The sequence below is a fragment of the Nilaparvata lugens genome, chromosome X (genome assembly GCF_014356525.2).
Source record: "Nilaparvata lugens isolate BPH chromosome X, ASM1435652v1, whole genome shotgun sequence".
NCBI lineage: Eukaryota > Metazoa > Arthropoda > Insecta > Hemiptera > Delphacidae > Nilaparvata > Nilaparvata lugens.
In genome coordinates this window covers 70,146,618-70,167,451 of record NC_052518.1, presented here as the reverse complement: position 1 = coordinate 70,167,451, position 20,834 = coordinate 70,146,618, and the positions used below count along the sequence as shown (strand labels likewise).

At 33.0% G+C, this 20,834-nt stretch overlaps 1 protein-coding gene across 1 annotated transcript in view; it reads right to left on the bottom strand.

Moving 5' to 3' along the window:
- LOC120354417 overlaps positions 1 to 16,751 on the bottom strand; it is a 42,019-nt gene extending 25,268 nt beyond the window's left edge. The window contains exon 1 of the mRNA XM_039441534.1: positions 16,393 to 16,751. The gene's annotated coding sequence lies outside the window, so the exon portion shown is untranslated. The remainder of the gene's footprint in view (positions 1 to 16,392) is intronic.
- Positions 16,752 to 20,834: the final 4,083 nt, after the last annotated feature.

Sequence of the window (20,834 nt, the reverse complement as noted above, 5' to 3'; positions counted from 1 at the left end):
AGAGGATTTTTCTGTCCTATGACTGGATTTGATGGTAATAGCTCAGAACTGGAAAATGAACCAGACATATTAGGTATTTGGGCCACTCTGTACAAGGAAATTTTGTATGCGAAAATTGGTTCTGGACTTCTCTTATGCATACAAACCGTAACAAATCAGAACTACAATGAATATAAGATATTGCTTTTTTTCATGTCTAAATTGACTGTACTAATATAATGTTATAACGTGAATCACATCTATTTTCTATAGATCGTGGTGAAAGGCGCGGATCGCCCCGATCCAACCCCCCTCCCCTACTTCACAAGTGGTGTTTGAAAAAGCTACAGTTACTATAGTTCAGTCACTATAGACATCAAACGGGGGTGTGCTTGCATTTTATATTGTAGATCTGAATTCTCAATTTGGATACATAAGAGAAGTCCAATTTTTTCATGCAAGATTTCCTTGTGCAAGATACAGAATGGCCCAAATATACCTAAAATGTCTGGTTCATGTTCCAGTACACAAAAAAAGGCCAATTCCTATATCCAGATAAATTATATAAAAATACTTGATCTTGAATTTTAGAACAGAATCTACTCTTTTAGTTGCTGAAAACGATTCATGGGAGAATATGATCCTAGTGTAAGATTAGATTGTTGAAAAAATCATGAAATCAAATATACTTTCCCTAGTATTAACGGTCCAGGAAACAGTGATTCAAAATGAATTTTTGGCAACTGAGCTCGTAGAGAATGGAATTGTCTACAATTTGAAATCAATCATGAGTTTCTATGATGTTTCTCATTTTAGAGACTCTTGACACCATGGCAAAGAAAACAGCTGAGTTTTTAAAATCACTTCAGAAAACTGAAGAAGAAAGAGAAATGATCCAGAAAAAGACTATGAATCAAAGTAGCAGTAGTGAATGGCTGGAAATTCGCAGGAATCTGTTGACCGCATCATATGTTGGAAGAGTATGCAAAATGAGACCACAGACTAGTTGTCAATCAGTAGTGAAACACATGTTATATTCTGTGTTCGACTGTGAGTCAATGGCTTATGGGAGAGAGCATGAGGACACTGCTCGTCAGGAAGTGGCTACTCATCTAGGGGTCACTATTGAAAAATGTGGTCTCTTCATTGACAATGAGCATTGTTTTCTTGGAGCGAGTCCAGACGGTCTTGAAAAATAGTGATGCTACAGTGGAAATAAAGTGTCCATCATCTGCGAGAGAACTGACACCAGACGATGCTATTAGAAATAAAAAAGTAACATTTTGGAGGGTTGAAAAGAATGGGGAAATAGGAGGCATAAATGAAAACCATGATTTTTATTACCAAGTCCAAGGGCAGCTGAGAGTGACAGGTCGGCAATTATGCTATTTTGTGCTGTGGACACCAAAAGGCATAAAAGTTACAAATATTGCTAGAAATGCAATTTTTTGGGAAACAAAAATGTTTCCCAAATTGGAGAAATTCTATATGAACTGCCTTCTGCCAGAAATTGTAGATCCAAGGAATAGTAAATCTATGCCCATAAGGAACCCGCCCTACATTGAAAAGGAAATTGAAAAAGCAAATCAGAATAAACTCGAAAAAATTAAAAACAAAACTGAGTGAATCAGTCCGTATGAAGTTTTTGTGAATATATGATAGTCTTTAAATATAAATAGTCAATAAATATATAATAGTCTATAGATATATATTATTCAATAATATATAAAAGTCAATAAATATATATTATTTAATAATTATATAATAGCCAATAAATAAATAAGTCATACATGTTATCCATTTATTGTTAAATTGAAAAAAAAAAACATTTTCTGCATTTCCTTTGTAAATTTTATTGAAAATAGAACTTGAAATTGTAATGAATTTTGATAATATGGATATACATTATTTCTCATGATAATCTTTATAGGTTGATGTTATAATAATTATGTGAAATCAATATTTGTAAAGTTTTCAATATAGAACAGAAATTATCCATTTTTCTTCTGAAATTCTCTTCTCATTACAGTAGATGTATTACCTTTCACTGATAATAGAAACCTTAGATAATGTATAATTTGGAAATGAATTGTTTTATTGATTTCAATAAGCATTTCAATTCACTTCAATAAGAAATCATGTTATCACATACAGTGGTGTAATACAATAGTTCATTAGTATTATAATTCTTTCTTATTATATCAGGCTATAAATACCTTTTTCCATTGCATATATTTCCACCAATAGATTCATTGATGGAAATACCATGTAATAATACATGGTAATACCATGTAGTACATGGAAATGTGACTCATGAGAAAATGTATTGAATCTTTCTACATACGAGTTTTCGTAAGTTCAAATATATATTCGATGATATTCCATGATAAGGTATAGTTATATACTATTCAGAACCTTATCAATTTTCAACCTTTTTTCTTATTGGTCTCACTGTTTCCAAATCAATGTAGGAATTTGCCACACTGCGTTAAATAAATATAATTTTAAACTTTGTTCATTATTCAATCAATAAATATTTGTTTATTTATCATTGAATTTATACAATATGAAAAGTGTGAAAATAAATATAAGTTAATTTGCATAAAATAATATATTTAATAAATACATTAATTGTATTTTATTCAAATATAAGGTATAAATTTGAACTGAAATGTTTAGAGTTATCAGTGTATTGAGGTTTCAGCTGGATATGTTTATACTTTCACACTATTTAATACTGCTTATAGTCCAAATATGATTTCTAGTGAAAATCATTTACAAGCTTCAAGAATGAAGACTAAAATTTTGGTCCCTGTGAGAATTCAAGGAGCTCCAGGCTACTAAAGATTTCTTCATGAACACACTGAAGACTAGACAGACAGTCATTCATCAGACAATAGACAGGCATTTCAACAATCAATTGGTTACGGTCAACTGCAGACTTGTGTGGAGGGTTGATGGCTTTGTATTTTCACTCCCAAACGCTCTCTCTCATAGCGCTCTCACTTCTCACTCAGAAAACTGTACTGTTTTTAGCCCTACACTGGTTCGTGCCATAGACTAAAAATTTTACTCCCTTCCGGGCCTTAATGGACACAACGGCCTGGAATTCAAGACAGCCTCAACTTGCACTAACACTGTATTCAACTCTTCATAAGTGAGTAGTTCAGTACCAATCACTCGGAACAAATGCGATTTGACGGATTTGACATTGGCTTCCCAAATTCCACCAAAATGGGGAGAGCCTGGAGGGATAAACTTCCAATCTATATGATACTCCGCCAATTTGTTCATGAGAGAATGTTGAAATTCAGTCGAATTCAATAACTGCGATAATTTTTGTAACTGTTCATAGGCACCGACAAAATTTGTGCCACAGTCAGAGTACATAACCCTACAAGGACCTCGAGGAGAAAGGAAACGGCGAAATGCTGATAAAAACATAGCTGTTGATAGATCTGAAACTAATTCAATATGAACGGCCTTGGTTGCTATGCAAATGAAAAGACAAATATATGACTTACAAATGAACGGATTTCGCCTTCTGGCCATAGTGATCCGAATGGGTCCACAATATTCAACTCCACACGTAGCAAACGGCTTAGATGATAGCACTCTACATGATGGTAAATTGCCCATTTTTGGTGGTATTGTAGTAGGGTGACTATAATAGTCTATGAGAAGAATAACCAATGGATCCTACTTTGGCAGCACTATAGGATGACAGCTGTCAAAATTGGTTTCATCGTTTTGGAGATGACCGCCCACACGAATCAATTCACCATCCAAAAAAGGGTACAATTGTTGTAAACGTGAAGAACAATCATTTCCCACCTTTAAATCATGCAACTCCTTTGCAAAATGAATTTTTTGGACGACTCTACACAGGGGTGCCCACAAGGGGGGGGGGGCATGGCGCAATTTGCGCCATCAACAAGTTGGGGGGGGCATGATTTTTTTTATATTTTATGTCAACATTTTGAATCATGGCTAAAATATCAAGGTATTAAATAGAGATATCCTAATGTAGTTAATTTAAATACTTTTTCTTACCTTTACAATGTTATATTTTGCCAAGTGTAACTTAATATAAAGCATAGAAAATATTTTGTAAGCAGGAATTTTAGTAATTTCAAGTCTATGAGTTTGAAGGTAAATCTTTGACAAAAATGAATTATAACTTCATCATCTACTATTATTCTGATTTCCTTTGCTTAATTTTAATTTTTATGGTCCTGTGTTTGAGTTTCCTTGCAACCTAATTTCCTTAAAAGCACAATGATAAGTTGAATTGTAATGTACATTTTAATCTAATAATTATTTTAATTTCGAAGGCGTTTCATGATGATATTAATGTCTCTGAAATGGGAATGCAATTATAAACAACATCGCAAACTCTAGTGAATTTGACAGAAGAAAAAACTTCTCTTGTCAAAAATATCAAATGAAGCTGTAATGGAAGCAATTGAAAGTAGTGATATTGAAATTAGTGAAAATTGAACGTAATATTTTATTTGCTGGCTGCCTAGCATAGGCTACGGAAAGCTTGCATTTTTTCAACCGATGGACGAGGTGAGGATCTTTCTTAGGGTTGGGAACTGCCTAGCTTGCATCCCAGCCTGGGAAAGATAGTTTCCATCCACTCGTCCCATCAACAGTTTCCGGCTCTTCTTCCCCCCTGCCGTAGTCTAGTTTTCCACGTGTAGGCCTAGAAAGAGTCGGACCTGAGACAAAAATTGCATTCTTTCCGTGCACTCTTGTTTTAACCGTTGAAGCGAACACAGCGCGCTCAGACATCAATTCTTTTCGGGAGTGTGGATCACCAAAATCATCGTTTAATGGATTTCTTCAGCGTCTTCATTATGGGTGAGTCCCGAATATTAATCCTACTCAAATGACAAGGGGCGATCGAACTTTATTTGCATAACGATAGGTTTTTTATTGTTTATTTGTACCATTCCAAATCTCTTTCAATGTTTTTTTTTGTATTAGGCTAGGCAGCCAGAGTAGAGTCAAAATTGTTGTAAAAATTTGGTAGAGAAAATGTTTAAATACAACAAATTTTCATAGAGAAAAAATTAGCTTTCTTTAACCACGTCTACCCTTTGGTAAAACAGTTCATTAATATCTAATCTACCCGAGATATTACAATGGTGGCAGTTCGGTGGAATTTGGCTGCAAGAATGCCAAAAATATAGAATACAGTGGAAATCAGTAGAATAATTTATCAGTGGATTGAAAAAAAAAATGTCGGGTAGCACTGATTATAAAATTAGAAAACATAACTTTTTAATGCTAATACAGGAAATAGTGGAAGTTTTATTGGAGCTGCTTCCAATGTACGAATATAACGATTTGTTGATGGAAGATTCATTACTAGTCATTGATCTTGTTAGTCCACTACTCGACGAAGAACTTGATGATTAATAAATTATTATTAGTTGGCTGCCTACGCGAAATTAAATACTGTGAATTGTTTGAGTGTAACAAAATATTAAGTAATCATAAAATATTTTAACAAGTTATTTAGATTGAATTGAAACCAAATTGCGTAGCTTTTGACCAAAATTTTTAAATACTAGAATTATTGAAAAGTTGATTTTGATTGTTTTTTTTTATGGAATGTAAGAACTTAATCATTGATGTAAGAATATTTAATGTGGGATCATTTTGCTTCTGATACTAAATTGTGAAAAAACCAATCTATGAAGGGCTTTCTTGAAATTTGTTACACGAACGGAAGAATTTGAAATTTAATCCAAATTATCAAACCTTAAAATTAACCATTTCAATTTTTTTCTCTCTTTCTTTCTTCGAGTTATTAATTGCTGAGTTTAAGAATAATTATTGCATTCCAAAATTATCACCTTAGACCGAAATAAAGAGTAGGAAGAGAGTCTTTAGTGACAATCTGTTCAAATTCTATCATTCATTAATAAGAAATCATTAATAGTACTGATTTTGGCGGAGTAGTTCATAAGATATAACAACTTCATCCTACTGAGCTCTATGGACACGATGGTCATGGGGCACGATGATGTTAACCCTCCTCCAAAACCTTCGTCACACGTGCTAAATCCGGGAAGACTTGGAAAACGCATCCGAAATGGACGAATTAAGGAGACAGTTAGCGGAGCTTAGAGCTCAGAATGAACGTAATGAAGCGGAGAAAAACTAACTTAGGTCAGAATTATTATCGCAAGATTCAAGAAGCCACACCAGTGGCCAAATCACTTCATCTGTAAGGAAGGATTTGGGAGTACAATCTCTCGTGAAATCGTTTTCGGGCAAAGAAGGAAGTCAGAGTGTATTCATCGAATATTTATCCAAATTCGTGAATTCATCCAAAATTTAAAACTCATTGCTCAACTCGGAAATTGGGAGGACAATGATTTGAAGTTTATTTGTAGAATGAAAACGACGGGTGCAGCTGCAACTTGCTTAGACACTCACCCCGAGTTACTCTCTGTCGTTTCCAAATTTGAAGATTACAAACGTATACTCAAACAAAGATTTGAGAAAAGTCTCGACCCGGAACGAAGTTTATTTGTAGAATGAAAACGACGGGTGCAGCTGCAACTTGCTTAGACACTCACCCCGAGTTACTCTCTGTCGTTTCCAAATTTGAAGATTACGAACGTATACTCAAACAAAGATTTGAGAAAAGTCTCGACCCGGAACGATGGCTCTTCGCGCTCAGCGCCATAAAGCAAAATCAAGGTGAGACCGCCCGTGCGTTTGCTGACCGTTGTCGCGAAATTGGGTTAAAAGCGATGCCTATTCCTGCCACCCCCAACAGGCAATATGGGCTCGCACGCAGCTCAACAGGACATTATTGACTGCTTTTGTACGAGGACTTCAAGGGTCAGCAGCCGTAACCCTACAGGTCCATCCACCAAAAGACCTAGAAGCGGCAATAGTTGTAGCGGAGCGTGTTGAACAAGTTACAGAAAACCGTCCTGATAGTATTTTTGCGGTTCAAGGTAGTGAGCAGAAAAAGGTAACATCCAAGTTCGTGGATAGAAAAGGAAGTAATGAGAGGAATTCCGGTTGTTTCAAATGTGGCGGAAAAGGACATTTCGCTCGGGATTGTGCGAACCGAAGAGAAGCAAGTAATAAGAACAAAATATCAAAATCAATCGATAAGAAGAAATTCGAGAATAACAGCAGAGAGGATCGTAGGGCGAGGCCGAAATTTTGTTTTTTTTTTTTGCGGTAACCCTAACCACCTTTCCTATCAGTGTTCGAAACGGGCGAAAGAGTCATCTACCGCGACTAGGAGTAGCTCAAACTCTCCAGTCAGACGTAATAATTCAGAAAACTAGAGTCGGCTAGGGGTAAGAATTGCCCGACCACCTGGCCTACGGAAATGAAAGGGCGTTATGTCATTCCCAACAGTGGACAAGGACTAGTTGCGAAAATTTGGGTAGAAGGAGAAATCAAGAAATTTTTGGTAGACACGGGAGCCGAGATTTCTATTCTAAAGGAAAGCATACCTGGGGTATGGCTTGAAAAAGAAAATACTTCGGTGAGGGGTGTGACCGGAGATTCGTTATCAGTGGCAGGAACTCAGATTGTGACCTTGAAAGTAGCACAATTTGAAGTTTGACATAAATTCGTTATAGCACCCATTCAAGTCGAATATGACGGGCTTTTAGGTTGGGACTTGTTAACCAACTAGGCTCTAGAATTGATGTTGTAGGAGGCGAAATAACGGCTCCGTGAACTTGTAGTGCACAAGCCCGAAAAAAATTGACAATAAACTACGAATTTTGTGTCGGCAGAATATCCAAAAATTAAATTTTGTACAAGCACCATTTTTTTTACATGCATTTGAAGTTGCGGTCAAGGTCATTTTCCAATGCTAATTTCCCTATGCTGGAAGTGTGAACTTGTAGTGCACATGTCAGAAAAAATCCGAAAAAAATTGACAATAAACTACAAATTTTGTGTCGTCTGAATATGCAAAAATCGAATTTTGTACAAGCACCGTTTTTTAATTAGACGCTTTTGAAGATGGAGTCAAGGTCATACATATCATTGATTATTTCCCTATGCTGGCTACCTGCCAGCTATGCTACCGCTCATGCAGGCAGTATATTATGCAGGCGTGATAGTACAATTTGTATTATTTTGAATAAATAAAATACTGTATCCAAGTGGAAAAGATGATCTATTGAATCATCATCAACCACAAATGAAATATGCAAGCACAGTTTTCACGGGAAAATTTCAAAGTTCAAAATTTGTAGTAGTGATACTATGGGAATTCTTGAATAATCAACCGAAAAAGTCAAGTGCATGGCATTTCTTGTGTTATTTTGGACTGAATGTAATGTTGAACATATATAGTATCATTTCTGATCTTGAATGAATTTTGTACAGGCACAGTTTTCACGAAAAAAATTCCAAAGTTAAATACCAGTTATAGGTATCCTCTTGTGAATTATTGAATAATCAACCACAAAAGTCAAGTGCATGGCATTTCTTCTGTTATTCTGAACTGAATGTGATTGTAAACATATAAAGAATCAATCCTGATCACGAATGAATTTTGTACAAGCACAGTTTTCACGAAAAGAAATTTCAAGGTTCAATATCAGTAATAGTGTTACTAAGGGTAATTCTTGAAAAATCAAACACAAAAGACAAGTGCATGGCATTTCTTCTGTTATTCTGGACTGAATGCAATGTTGAACATAGATAGAATCATTCCTGATCAGGGATGAATTTTGTACAAGCACAGTTTTCATGAGAAAAAAATTCCAAAGTTTATTACCAGTTATAGGTATCCTCTTGGGAATTCTTGAATAATCAACCACAAGAGTCAAGTGCATGACATTTCTCCTGTTATTCTGGATGAATGCAATGTTGAACATATATAGAAAAATTCTTGATCAGGAATGAATTTTGTACAAGCACAGTTTTCACGAAAAAAAATTCCAAAGTTTATTACCATTTATAGGTATCCTCTTGGGAATTCTTGAATAATCAACCGCAAAAGTCAAGTGCATGACATTTCTTGTGTTATTCTGAACTGAACACCATTGTAAACATATACAGAATCAATCCTGATCACGAATGAATTTTGTACAAGCACAGTTTTCACGAAAAGAAACTATGAATTTTCATATTATTAAATCATGCCTTGAAAATTATGCTTCCAGTGTTTAGAGAAAATGTCACATACTTTGAGTTTGAGATAAATAATAATCATGATCTATGTCGAGTCAATTTATCTAGTTGATCTTGTAGGCAGTGAGAAAATGACACTATTCTAGTGAGAAGCGAAATACAGAATTATTATTGTCGATAGCCTGGCACTCGATCATAGTTTTGTTTTGACTAGCGTTCTGTCATAAAGGTTTCCTACTGGAATATTATAATGGAAAGTGTTTTTCTCATGATTGTAGAATGCAAAATCACGCTTGAGTCATGTTGAAAAATATCCGAAACAAATCAGAAAAAAAATAGGAAACAGATCAGTCTATTGAAGACAAGATTTTTTGTCATGAGTTCTAATTGGATAAGTTTTTGTGAGTATGGCACCACTCTATAGCATTGTCTCTATACACTCAACGAGATGATTCCTAATGAATGAGAAGGAGAAAAGAGAAAAAGAGTTATGATAAAGATATTTACGGTATTTGTTAGAAGGATTCATTACGGGTTCGTGAAGGGTTTATTAGTCAAAGATTTTGTTACGTGACAATATAATGTATATAGAAGAAATTCCGGAATGTAAATAACTTGCGCAACTAGATTAGTCATTAAATTATGTTATTAACCTTGTAATCTTAAATATATTCAGGTAGGTGAATTAGGTTTAATTTTATTTCATTGATCGGCTGCATACTCGTGGTAAATGAAATGATTGTACGGTTTTCTCACGGTAGTAGATAATTGATTGTTTGGCAAATCGGGTGATTATCAATTTTTGAAGTTATCAACAGTCATAATATCCTATGTGACAATGTATGTACGTGAGGTGTCTAATAATAATAAGAAGTTATTTAGCATAAGACGATTTATCATAATATTCTATACTATACCCATTTTCAATAGCTTAATACTCATTCATTCATAGTTAAGAATTATAAATTCGAATACCCAGTTAGGAGTTAGTACATATAGATAAAATATATTCTCATTTGTAAAATAATAAGGATAATATCTAGGGCCTCATATTTTATATCCTATTCGCTTTATATTTCCTATTATTTTTGTTGATATCCCTATTCTTTATTAGTTTACCTTCTGTGATGAATACAATTATAAACTTATCATAGGTTTATTCAGTTTAACTAATTCCGTTTTAGTTCACTTAATATAATTCAGTGGTAGAGATTTCCGGCTGGAATACAATAATAGATAGAAAATTTTCATAGCTACGGAATGTACATCAAGCGTGTGTCATTGCTCTCCGGTGGCTCGCTAGTGTTGCAGTTTCAACCATTGTTATCTTTGAATCGTAGTCTATGTAGAATAGTATTGCCTATTGAATTGCTTTATATTGTTAAAAATATGTTGCACTCTCAACTCTATAGTAATGATAGTTAGATTTCAATACATTCAGCAGAGTGAAAAAGTTTCATCCTTTACTATTATAATCAATGTACTTCATATTTTACAACAGCAGAGTAACATAGAACCAATTAAAACTATGATGTCTTTTAAACGATTTTGCCAAGAAAATAACCAGGGTCTCAATAAAGTGATTGAAGTATTCAAGATTATTATACTCGGTCCGTCTTTAGTACCTACTTAAAAAGTGAACATGCCCATATTGTTTTGTCCTGACTCTTGCCACAGTTTTGAAGACTCTTGCCACAAATCTCAATTAGTTATACATTTTGCTGAATTTCGGAATGATAAAAGAGATTTCTTTTGAAGAGGGCCCACTTCAAATTGGATCCTACTAACAATCCAGAAATTTGACTCTCCAAATCATACAGAATGCCTCAATGGTAACATATCCTGATTAGATTTCTTTTTGCGTGTTTCACACTGTAAGGAGGGGGAGTGTGCCAAGCACTATTTTTAATTCAGGCCTTTTCCCAAGTTATAATAGTAAATTTAATACGCAATAGACTAGAGCCATTATTGTGAGTTAGCAAAACAAATTATTTTCCCTCTCTCTATTATGAATGGCCATGACTTCGAGTTTCCCATGATAGATATTTAAAAATTGTGGCTCTGAGTTGTCGAGGAATGTAGATTATGGAATTATCTCTAAAACGTAGCCTTCCTGTTGCGACATGGAGTGCGATAAGCTGGAAAACAGCAAGCATTGAAATTATAAAAAAACTACCGATTTTGCAGTTACTATTTGGTCCAAAGGCTCTAGAAGCCACGCGATGATTGGTCAAATTGATTCCCTTCGCCCAATAGGAGACGTGTTTCCAAATACAGTAGTGGGGCGATTCCCCAGCCGAGAGACCAGATTACATTTCGGAGGACACTTTGCTAGGAGCACTACGAGAGTAAATATGTAGTCATTATGTTTCACCCTTTTTGGGCAGGTTTACAAGTTCATATCATTAGTTAATGTAGGAGCTAGTTTTATTTTTATTAAAGTTCAAATTTTCTAGTAGTGCCATGTCCTGAAAAGTTTAATTGTGTTTCTTCATCAAGTACAAATAATTGTTTCTTCAAATAACCGCTAAGGTACATAAAATAAGGTTAAAATATAATTTAGGGAATTTAATTGATTGAAACTTCCATAAGAGTATTGTATTAACAAAGCCTGTTATTTTTCAAGTTAATAATATTGATTGAGAATAATCCTTTTGATTTTATTAGTGATGGAAGATAATTATAAATTTTTTTCTAAAGAAGTATAGAAAGTTTTCAGTTACATGACATTTGAGTTATTGTTTCTGGAGATATCTTATCGTAGAGTATTGCTGAAAGTCAGGAAGATAGCCTTTCAATTGGAATGGAATTTTTAAGATTATGTTCATATGGAGTTTATGACATTTTATAATTTTATATTTTTCAGACTTTGTTTTCTTATGTCATTAAGGCTTTCGAATGATTTAGTAAATTTTTATGATAGAAATCTTAATAGACGAAGAAGAAAGTTTTTCTTTTCCATGAAATTAATATTAATGAATGTTACCATACATGAGTTAATTCCTGATATTGAGCCTGATACATGAATGTTCCAATTTTAATACAATTTAGATTATTTTCTATGTGTCTACTAATTTTATTTAATTAAAGGTGAAAACTATCTACAAGATGAATCTTATAAGGCAAACATTATTTTTACCTTAAAGTGAAATTTTCAAAATTTTTTTCTTTTATTGTGTTATAGAGTGTCTTGTTTTGTTTTGTGATAAATTCATAATTCTAGTTGATACTCGTTTTTGGACTTGTATTTGTAGGTAAATCAAATCATAAACTCTGGACTGTTCATTTTAAATTAAGGTTCTGAGCAGTTTTGGGCGAATGCCCGTTGTTTACACTTGTGTTGCATCCTATAGTTCATAAATAATAAATAAAATAAATGTTGGCTAGCGCACAAGTTTCCAACAATACTAGTTGAGCCACTATATGAAAAATTATATTTGATTTCGCAAACCAAACAAAAAATATCATATATTTTTGCATCATTTCAATCTGAATTATTCCTTTTCTAAGAGTATTATATCAACTTATATAAAAGTTAACATCATAATTAATGAAGTATTCATTTTTCTAAAAGTATTATATTAATTTATTACAGGTGTTTTCATAAATGTTGCATTGTATATTAATGACACTCTGGCAAGTAAATTCGTTTTAATTCAATCTGTTAAATTTTGAGAATGAAATCAGAACATCAAGATAAAATCTAAATTAAATAACAGAATAAACTCCTGTTTTAGCTTTTGATGAAGTGTAGGAAGAGTTAGAAATTAATGCTGTAATACATTTATTTACAGCGGTTCATGTGTGTCCCCAAACCAACTTCATGTACCACCCCTTTGGTTCCACAAATTTATGTAACACCGCTTCAAGACACCCGTTCAGACTACAGGTCTAGGGACGTAAGAGGACGTCGCCATCAAGCCAAATTCAACCAGTAAAAGTTCACCGCCAAAACAAGGTACTGTAACCCCGACGATAAAGCAACGTACAGACCAACGAAAGTGCAGTGTAGTGAAACAAAGGTTCATTCGAGAATGTCAATCAAAAGTGGGGATTCAAAATTATTATTAAATGGGTTATATGGGTTACTATCGACAAAATTTGGGTTCAACGGACTTTTCTTTCTTGAGTAGTTTCATGTTGAAATTAATTTGTTATTTTATGACTGATATTGTTTGGTTTTGTGACGTATTGCTATCTAAACGAGGGATAGTAATGCGCCCCCAAATCAGATGAAGAATGTCAACAAAGTAACATGAAATTGTTGTTTCTGTTGTTCGCTTTTAGTTGCCAATGTTTATTGAAGCTGTTTGTATTTTTCAATTATTTCAAATTGTAGTGTTATTCTATAGTAGAAACCTATTAAATCAGGCATGGCAAGATTAATTGAAGTTTTCTTGACTCTAGCCCGTTCACCTGCATGAATTAGGTATAGACTCAGGTGTTTTCTAGATGTGTCGGCCTATTTCTAAATTCTAAATTTTATTCAAAATTATCTTCTTTATCATCTTTTAAAAGGTCAGGCACACAACTGCGCCGACTCTGCTACAGAGCATTTTATATCTCTGAAATTCAAATTTAAAAAACAAAATCAAATTTTCTAACTCATTCTAATTAGTTAAGATTAATTTTTCCAAGTCGATACTTAATAATTCATTCTGTGAACGTGTTAACTGTCAATATTTTGGGTTTGGAGTTGAATGAATAATTTATTGTTACTACTCCAATTTTTCTGAAGTTTAAATAATTGTAGATGAAACAGGAAAGTTATTCAGTTATGTTAAACCATTAAAATGATAATCTTTTGAAGTGCTTAAAGATAAAGTCAAGTATCATTGATGCTTAAGTTGAAAGTATTCTAAAACTTTATATTGAAATTGATTATTGACAAATTAAAGGTTTAACGGTGGAATAAAAATTAGTAGAAGAAACTAGCATAGGTGAAAAACAACTGATTCTAAGTGCTGAATAAAATTTTTGTATTCTGTAATTCCGTGAATGATGATAGAAATTATTGTAATGTCAACGTACGTATTCTGGTCTCACGTCTGGTAGTTGAATATCATTATAGTAGTAGTGAATGTGAATATTGAGATTTTGAAAGTCAACTCAATTAAATTAGGAAAATTCGGAAATTATTATGGAGAATGTTTGAGGAAAATAGGAAATTTTTTTTGATAAGTTTAGGTAGATTGAAGGTAATCAGAGAATAAATAGGAAACTGTTTTATTAGTTAGTCTATTGTTGATATGTAGTTTTGAAAAGTTGATTAGTAGTTTTGGCCTTGAGATGTTTAAACTAAATAATTAGATATTGTAGATTAAAGTTGAAACAATGAACAAATCCTTGGGAATTTGTATAAAAATAAGTTGATTGAGATGAGGTTGTTAAGTCCCTTTATCACTAATGTTTATTCTCGAAAAGGTGAATCAGTTTTATTATTGGAGATATTATTTTTAGGTGTGATTTTTGCGGTAGGCATGCGTAGTGATAGGGTAAAGATCCGTTGTGTTGGTGACGTTTCCTGTAGGCTGTGGAGAATTTTTTTTGTTTAGTTGAGACTCAAGATTTAGAGGAGGACACGGGGATGTCCTGCCTATGTGTGATGTTGTTGAATTTAGGTAATCGGCGAAAGTGTAGGTCCGTGTCCAGAGAGAATGGAGCACTGCCCGAAAGCTGTCCATGTAACAAATCAAGGAATTTAGCTGTGACTAACCTTGCAAATTTGTACGGTGGAATTGTATAATTTTAGCGAAAGGCACTGAAGATGGTGTGAGCTAAGATTTTTTTGTATCTAGTAAACGGTCTGGTTCATTCGAGAGTTATGGGGCTCGTCAGTAGAATAACGTAAACCGAAATCTAGAATATTTAGTGAGTCTTTGTAGTGATTGTAAGGAAAACAATCAGCGTAAGGCAGTTTAGGGAAGCCCAGTCAAAAGGTTCGTTAATGTTTGGTAGGAAAGTCAGCCGCAAAAACACAAGTAATAATTGGTAAAAAAGGGGTATTATTGAGTTTAAAGTTGCTTAGAAATTTGGTATGGTAACGAAAATTGAAGGTTTTAGACAATGAATATTTAAAGTTATTAGTTAAGGTATACAAATAAAATAACAGAGAAAAATTCTCGTGTAGGTAATGCTACATGGTTATTAGTGAAAGTAGAAATAAATATTGGAACAGTACTTAACGGGTTAAATTAAAATAAGATTAACAGTGAAATTTTTCTAGTTGAATTTGAAATGAAAAGGGAAAATCTCGTGAGTTAAGCATGAGTTAAATTATTCTGTAGTTGAGAGTTGAAAGGTTGACTAAGAATTTAAATGGGGATATAAAGTAGAAATAGGTAGGAAAATTCGTGTCAAAAGGAAATAGAATTTTGTTGGGAAAATTAAATTGAAGTAATTAACAGTATAGTAGAAATCTTATCTTGGCCAGTAGTAGTTAAATGCCGGGTGAACTGATGTAGGAGTCTTGGTCTAGTTCAAAGGAAAACGGAGAAGGAAGAGTGAGAGAGTTTTCCATGTGAATAAGTTGAGATATTTTGAGATCCAGTAGAGTAATTGAAACTAGTTGGATATGAAGTTTATTGTTGAGAAATAATTATGTGAGGCTCCAGTAAGGTTGGAAATGTCAGTGAACTTAAGAATCAGTAATAGTGTAATAGTAGTCTATTAATGTGTTAATGTATTGGTAAATTTCAATAATGTTGATAATCAGAAGACAAGCAGTAGCAGTCCAATGCTAAGATAGTTGTTGCAGCTGAATTTTCATATTATTAAATCATGCCTTGAAAATTATGCTTCCAGTGTTTAGAGAAAATGTCACGTACTTTGAGTTTGAGATAAATAATAATCATGATCTATGTCGAGTCAATTTATCTAGTTGATGTTGTAGGCAGTGAGAAAATGACACTATTCTAGTGAGAAGCGAAATACAGAATTATTATTGTCGATAGCCTGGCACTCAATCATAGTTTTGTTTTGACTAGCGTTCTGTCATAGAGGTTTCCTACTGGAATATTATAATGAAAAGTGTTTTTCTCATGATTGTAGAATGCAAAATCACGCTTGAGTCATGTTGAAAAATATCCGAAACAAATCAGAAAAAAATAGGAAACAGATCAGTCTATTGAAGACAAGATTTTTTGTCGTGAGTTATAATTGGATAAGTTTTTGTGAGTATGGTGCCACTCTATAGCATTGTCTCTATACACTCAACGAGATGATTCCTAATGAATGAGAAGGAGTAAAGAGAAAAAGAGTTATGATAAAGATATTTACGGTATTTGTTAGAAGGATTCATTACGTGTTCGTGAAGGGTTTATTTACTGCATTCTCCTTCTTAGCTTCATTATTAAGCACTTCATCTTCTTCAATCAATTCGCTTTCCGTCTCTGTTTGCGAAGTGTCTTCACTATCTAAATTACACTGAACAGCACAAGAATATGTTTGTCGTCCTTGTTTAGAATTTGGTTTAGAATGATGCATCTCATTAAATGAACTATTAGTACCGGTATAGTAAGCTGAAAGTCTATCATAAATATCACCCTCTTCTTCCTCCTTGATCTTAACTAGTTCTTCCATCTTCTGCAGTAGCCTCAAGAATAATGCTGTTGACGATGAATCAATGGTGTGTGTATCACCACATCTCACGAGCAACTACTTACTAACCTTCATACTTAAACTTATTCACTGATTTACGCGCACTCTGTTGTGGAGTTGACAAACCTACACATACTATTAGAAACCAATTGCACTTCTCTTACGAGCGATGTTAGTGGTTTATATTCCATTATTGTATCACTTACAAGAATACAATATGCTATTGTCAAATTTGTTACTGGCTTTTTAAATTCAATTTCTACTCTAACATCAGTCGATACCTTCAAGTGATCTGATTGATGTGAACAATCTATTACAAAAATCGGTGTTTCATCCTTAAACTTAGCAAAATTAACTGCATCTCCATATTCAGTATTCACCAGTAAATTATAGTATGATAGTGCAAAATCAAGAAATGATTTGTACATCAAAACTTTACTACCTAGGAAATGATCATAGGGATAATACTGTGAGTTCAAATAAAGTTTAACATTATGAAGATGACAAAAATCAAATTTCGCCATATTAGCTTTCATTGTTAATTTCCTATTTGTATGAAATGCTAAAATCACGTATTTTGGAATGTCTGCTGAGGAGATTGTTCTGATTGTCCAACTATGCTCCTTTGTTAAAGGAAGAACTGGGTATTCATGAATCTCCCATTTCCTGAAAGCTAATTTTAATCGTCTGTCTGCATCAAGTATTTTCAGGAATTTTAGTCTTCTATCATTTTCTAGCTCAATATACGGCATCTTCCATACTAGCTTAGTCAAAGTTATTGAAACTCTCTTACCATCTGCTGATTCAATACAATTTATATCTGATGATGATCTAAGTAGTACAAGCTCTTGTTTTAAATTCAATATTACATGTTTGAAATCCTCGAAAAAAGGAGGAATTATTCATATTGATACTTGATTTTTCGAGTAATGCCAAACATTTGGCACAAAAATTTCTCTATCAAAACCTAATATCGGTGCAATAGAATCTTGCTGACTTAAATCAATTGCTTTACTCGAATATATTTCTGTTTTTGATGTATTGTTATTACCTATAATTTTTAAATCATTAGATTCATCACTTATGTTTAATTTTTCTTTTAATGCTTCTATGATTGTATCAATTTCATATGATCCTGTTTCCAGTTTCACTAGATTATCACCGAATTTGAAACAAGAATTCTTTCTTTTCTCTACATTAGGTATTGAGTTGAAGGTCCACAAATTTATTAAGCCTATCTCCCATTCAGTCTCACTTGAAAGTTCAAGTACTTCTGGTAAAGTTTCATAAAGCTCACTCGTATTTGATGATAATGTTATAACAACCATTTTATAGAACCTTCTCTCAGCATTCAACACTTATAACTGATGAAGCTAAGAAGGAGAATGCAGTATTGGAAGAAACAGGTGAGTCAGACATTTAAACTTTCTGTGTGGTCAAATTTCATGGATTTAAAAATTATTCAGATAATTCATTTGTTCTAAAAGAATTTGTGCTTATTGATACACGTCAAACATATGTTTTATATCATTTCAAACCACCATTTCCTAAATCAGAACTTCCATGGAAATCATATTGTGATGTATCTTGGCTGGAATTTTATCATCATAAGATAAAATGGGAGATGGGAGATACCGAATACTCTGATAATATTATCAAAAGTTGTCTACAAAACTATCAAAAAGTTTATACTAAGGGTAGAGAAAAGATGGAATTTTTAAAGAAATTTCATGCTAATGTAGAGATGATATCAGATAATTTTGAAAGACCTGATTACAAAAAATATGAAAGTAGTTGGTGTTATGAGATTTGCAAAATACATAGATTAGTTGGGAATGGGCATTGTGCACTTTTCAGCGCAAATCATTATCTTTCAGAATTACTGATAAAGTCAGAAGTAATGTGTAAACAACATGTGGATTATATGTGTGAGAGTAAGAGGATGAGATCTATGAAAAGTTGTCCTTTTTATAATAATGAGAAAAAAAGAAAGTATGCAAGACAGGGTTTTTTCTACAATGGTAGTAAAGTAATTTGTGTTTATTGTGGATATGAACTGTTTATGCATAGAGCTAGAATATGTAATCTTAATAGCGGTATAAATACAGTAAATTTTTCAGTCTTGGTTTCACTGGTATAAATAGAGCTGAAAATGGTAGGATGATTCAGTGTGCTATTAAACATCGGTCAGGATGAATCCGGCAAATTGGTTAGCAGCTGAAGATAATTTAGAAAGTAAACTTCGTGAACATTTAGAATGGTTTGATGTATGTGAAAATTCAATCAGTAAAGCTAAAAAAGAAAATCGAGATACAACGTTATTAGTGGAATTACTATCAGTTTTTTTATCAACAGTGAATATTAATGACATTAACGAGTATTTATGTTATTATAGACCATTTAAATTAAATGTGAATAAACTATTTAAATTAGAAAATGATGTATTTAATAATATTACATCATCTATAAACAATGATAAAGTTCATTGACTGCTCGCGAACATGTTTGTGCAGGTCTTTGTAGTGGAAGTAGTGGGGAAGAGTATTGTGGGAATGAAGTCAGTAACTTGAAATTGATATTCATTCTACATTCAACATCATGCGTGTGTGAACGTGTTTTCAATCATGCAAGACACTCTATCTTTTGATTTGGCAAAGTTCAACCAAACATCATACAAAGATATTCCAATTGTTCAAATATATGATTTGAAACCTGATTTAAAATATCCTATACAAAAAGCGAGATTAGCATGAACAAAGTGTGGAGTTAGGATTGTAATGAGACTATATGAAATTAATAAGAAGAGTGGTGCGTATTCGTTTTATGATGTTTATCTACCTGAGAAGTATTTATCAACATTGAATGCAGCAACTTTGGATGATTTTAACAGTAGAAAGTATGTAATGAGATGTCAACATAGAGAGGATAAACCATCTTTAATTCACTTGGAAATGCAAAAGTAAGAACTCAAAACTAACTTAAACTGGATTGTTTTAATTTACTTGGAATTAATGAAACTCAGTGATGTAGGTCTGTCTCATAGTTAAATGTTAACAATTGATATTACTATATTAGTCTAGATATTTAGTAAATATTTAGTCTACTATAGATAATCTATCAATATTTAGCTAGAGATGGAGATGAAGCACTTTAAAACTTCAATGCCTGTGCTTTTTACTGCATGGATAATGTGAATATTCAAATTAATTATATACTATCGAATTATATTCATATTCATTTTCATCCTACAGTCAGGTGGAAAGAAAAGCATATATGAAAGAAAGTAAGCCATATTTTACTCAGTCTTTACACAAAAAAATAACTGATCTAACAACTACATCAATGATAGTAAAAAGATTGTATGTAGTAAAAGAAGCAACACTAAGAATTAATAATAAGTAGAGCTGTCGCTGCTGCTGCTGCTGCACAATTTCTGATCTAACTCGGTGATGTAGGTCTGTCTCATAGTTAAATGTTAACAATTGATATTACTATATTAGTCTAGATATTTAGTGAATATTTAGTCTACTATAGATAATCTATCAATATTCAGCTAGAGATGGAGATGAAGCACTTTAAAACTTCAACGCCTGTGCTTTTTACTGCATGGATAATGTGAATATTCGAATTAATTATATACTATCGAATTATATTCATATTCATTTTCATCCTACAGTCAGGTGGAAAGAAAAGCATATATAAAAGAAAGTAAGCTGTATTTTACTCAGTCTTTGCTGAGTTCAGCCAGAGTTAACTACAAAAGGTGTTAGTACATACATAACCTATAAATTATGAGTCAATGCTTTAGTTATCCAAAGTTCAAAAAGCTATCAAGGCTTCTTATGGGTATAACATTTGATGAATTTAATGAACTGGTAAATAGTGTAAGATATTCAAAGTACTGTTTAGATAATGACACTGACAGTAAGGAGGTTAAGCATATCAATCAAAATTCAAACAATGTAAATACAAACAATTCAAGATTCTCTATATTATCTGAAATATATGGTTTACTAGATATTGTGATTGATGGTTATGGTCATTTCCATTATGGTTGTAGCTGTGAATCTCCAGTTATGACAATAACTGATGTTAATGAGCTCTGGGAAGCATTATTTGAT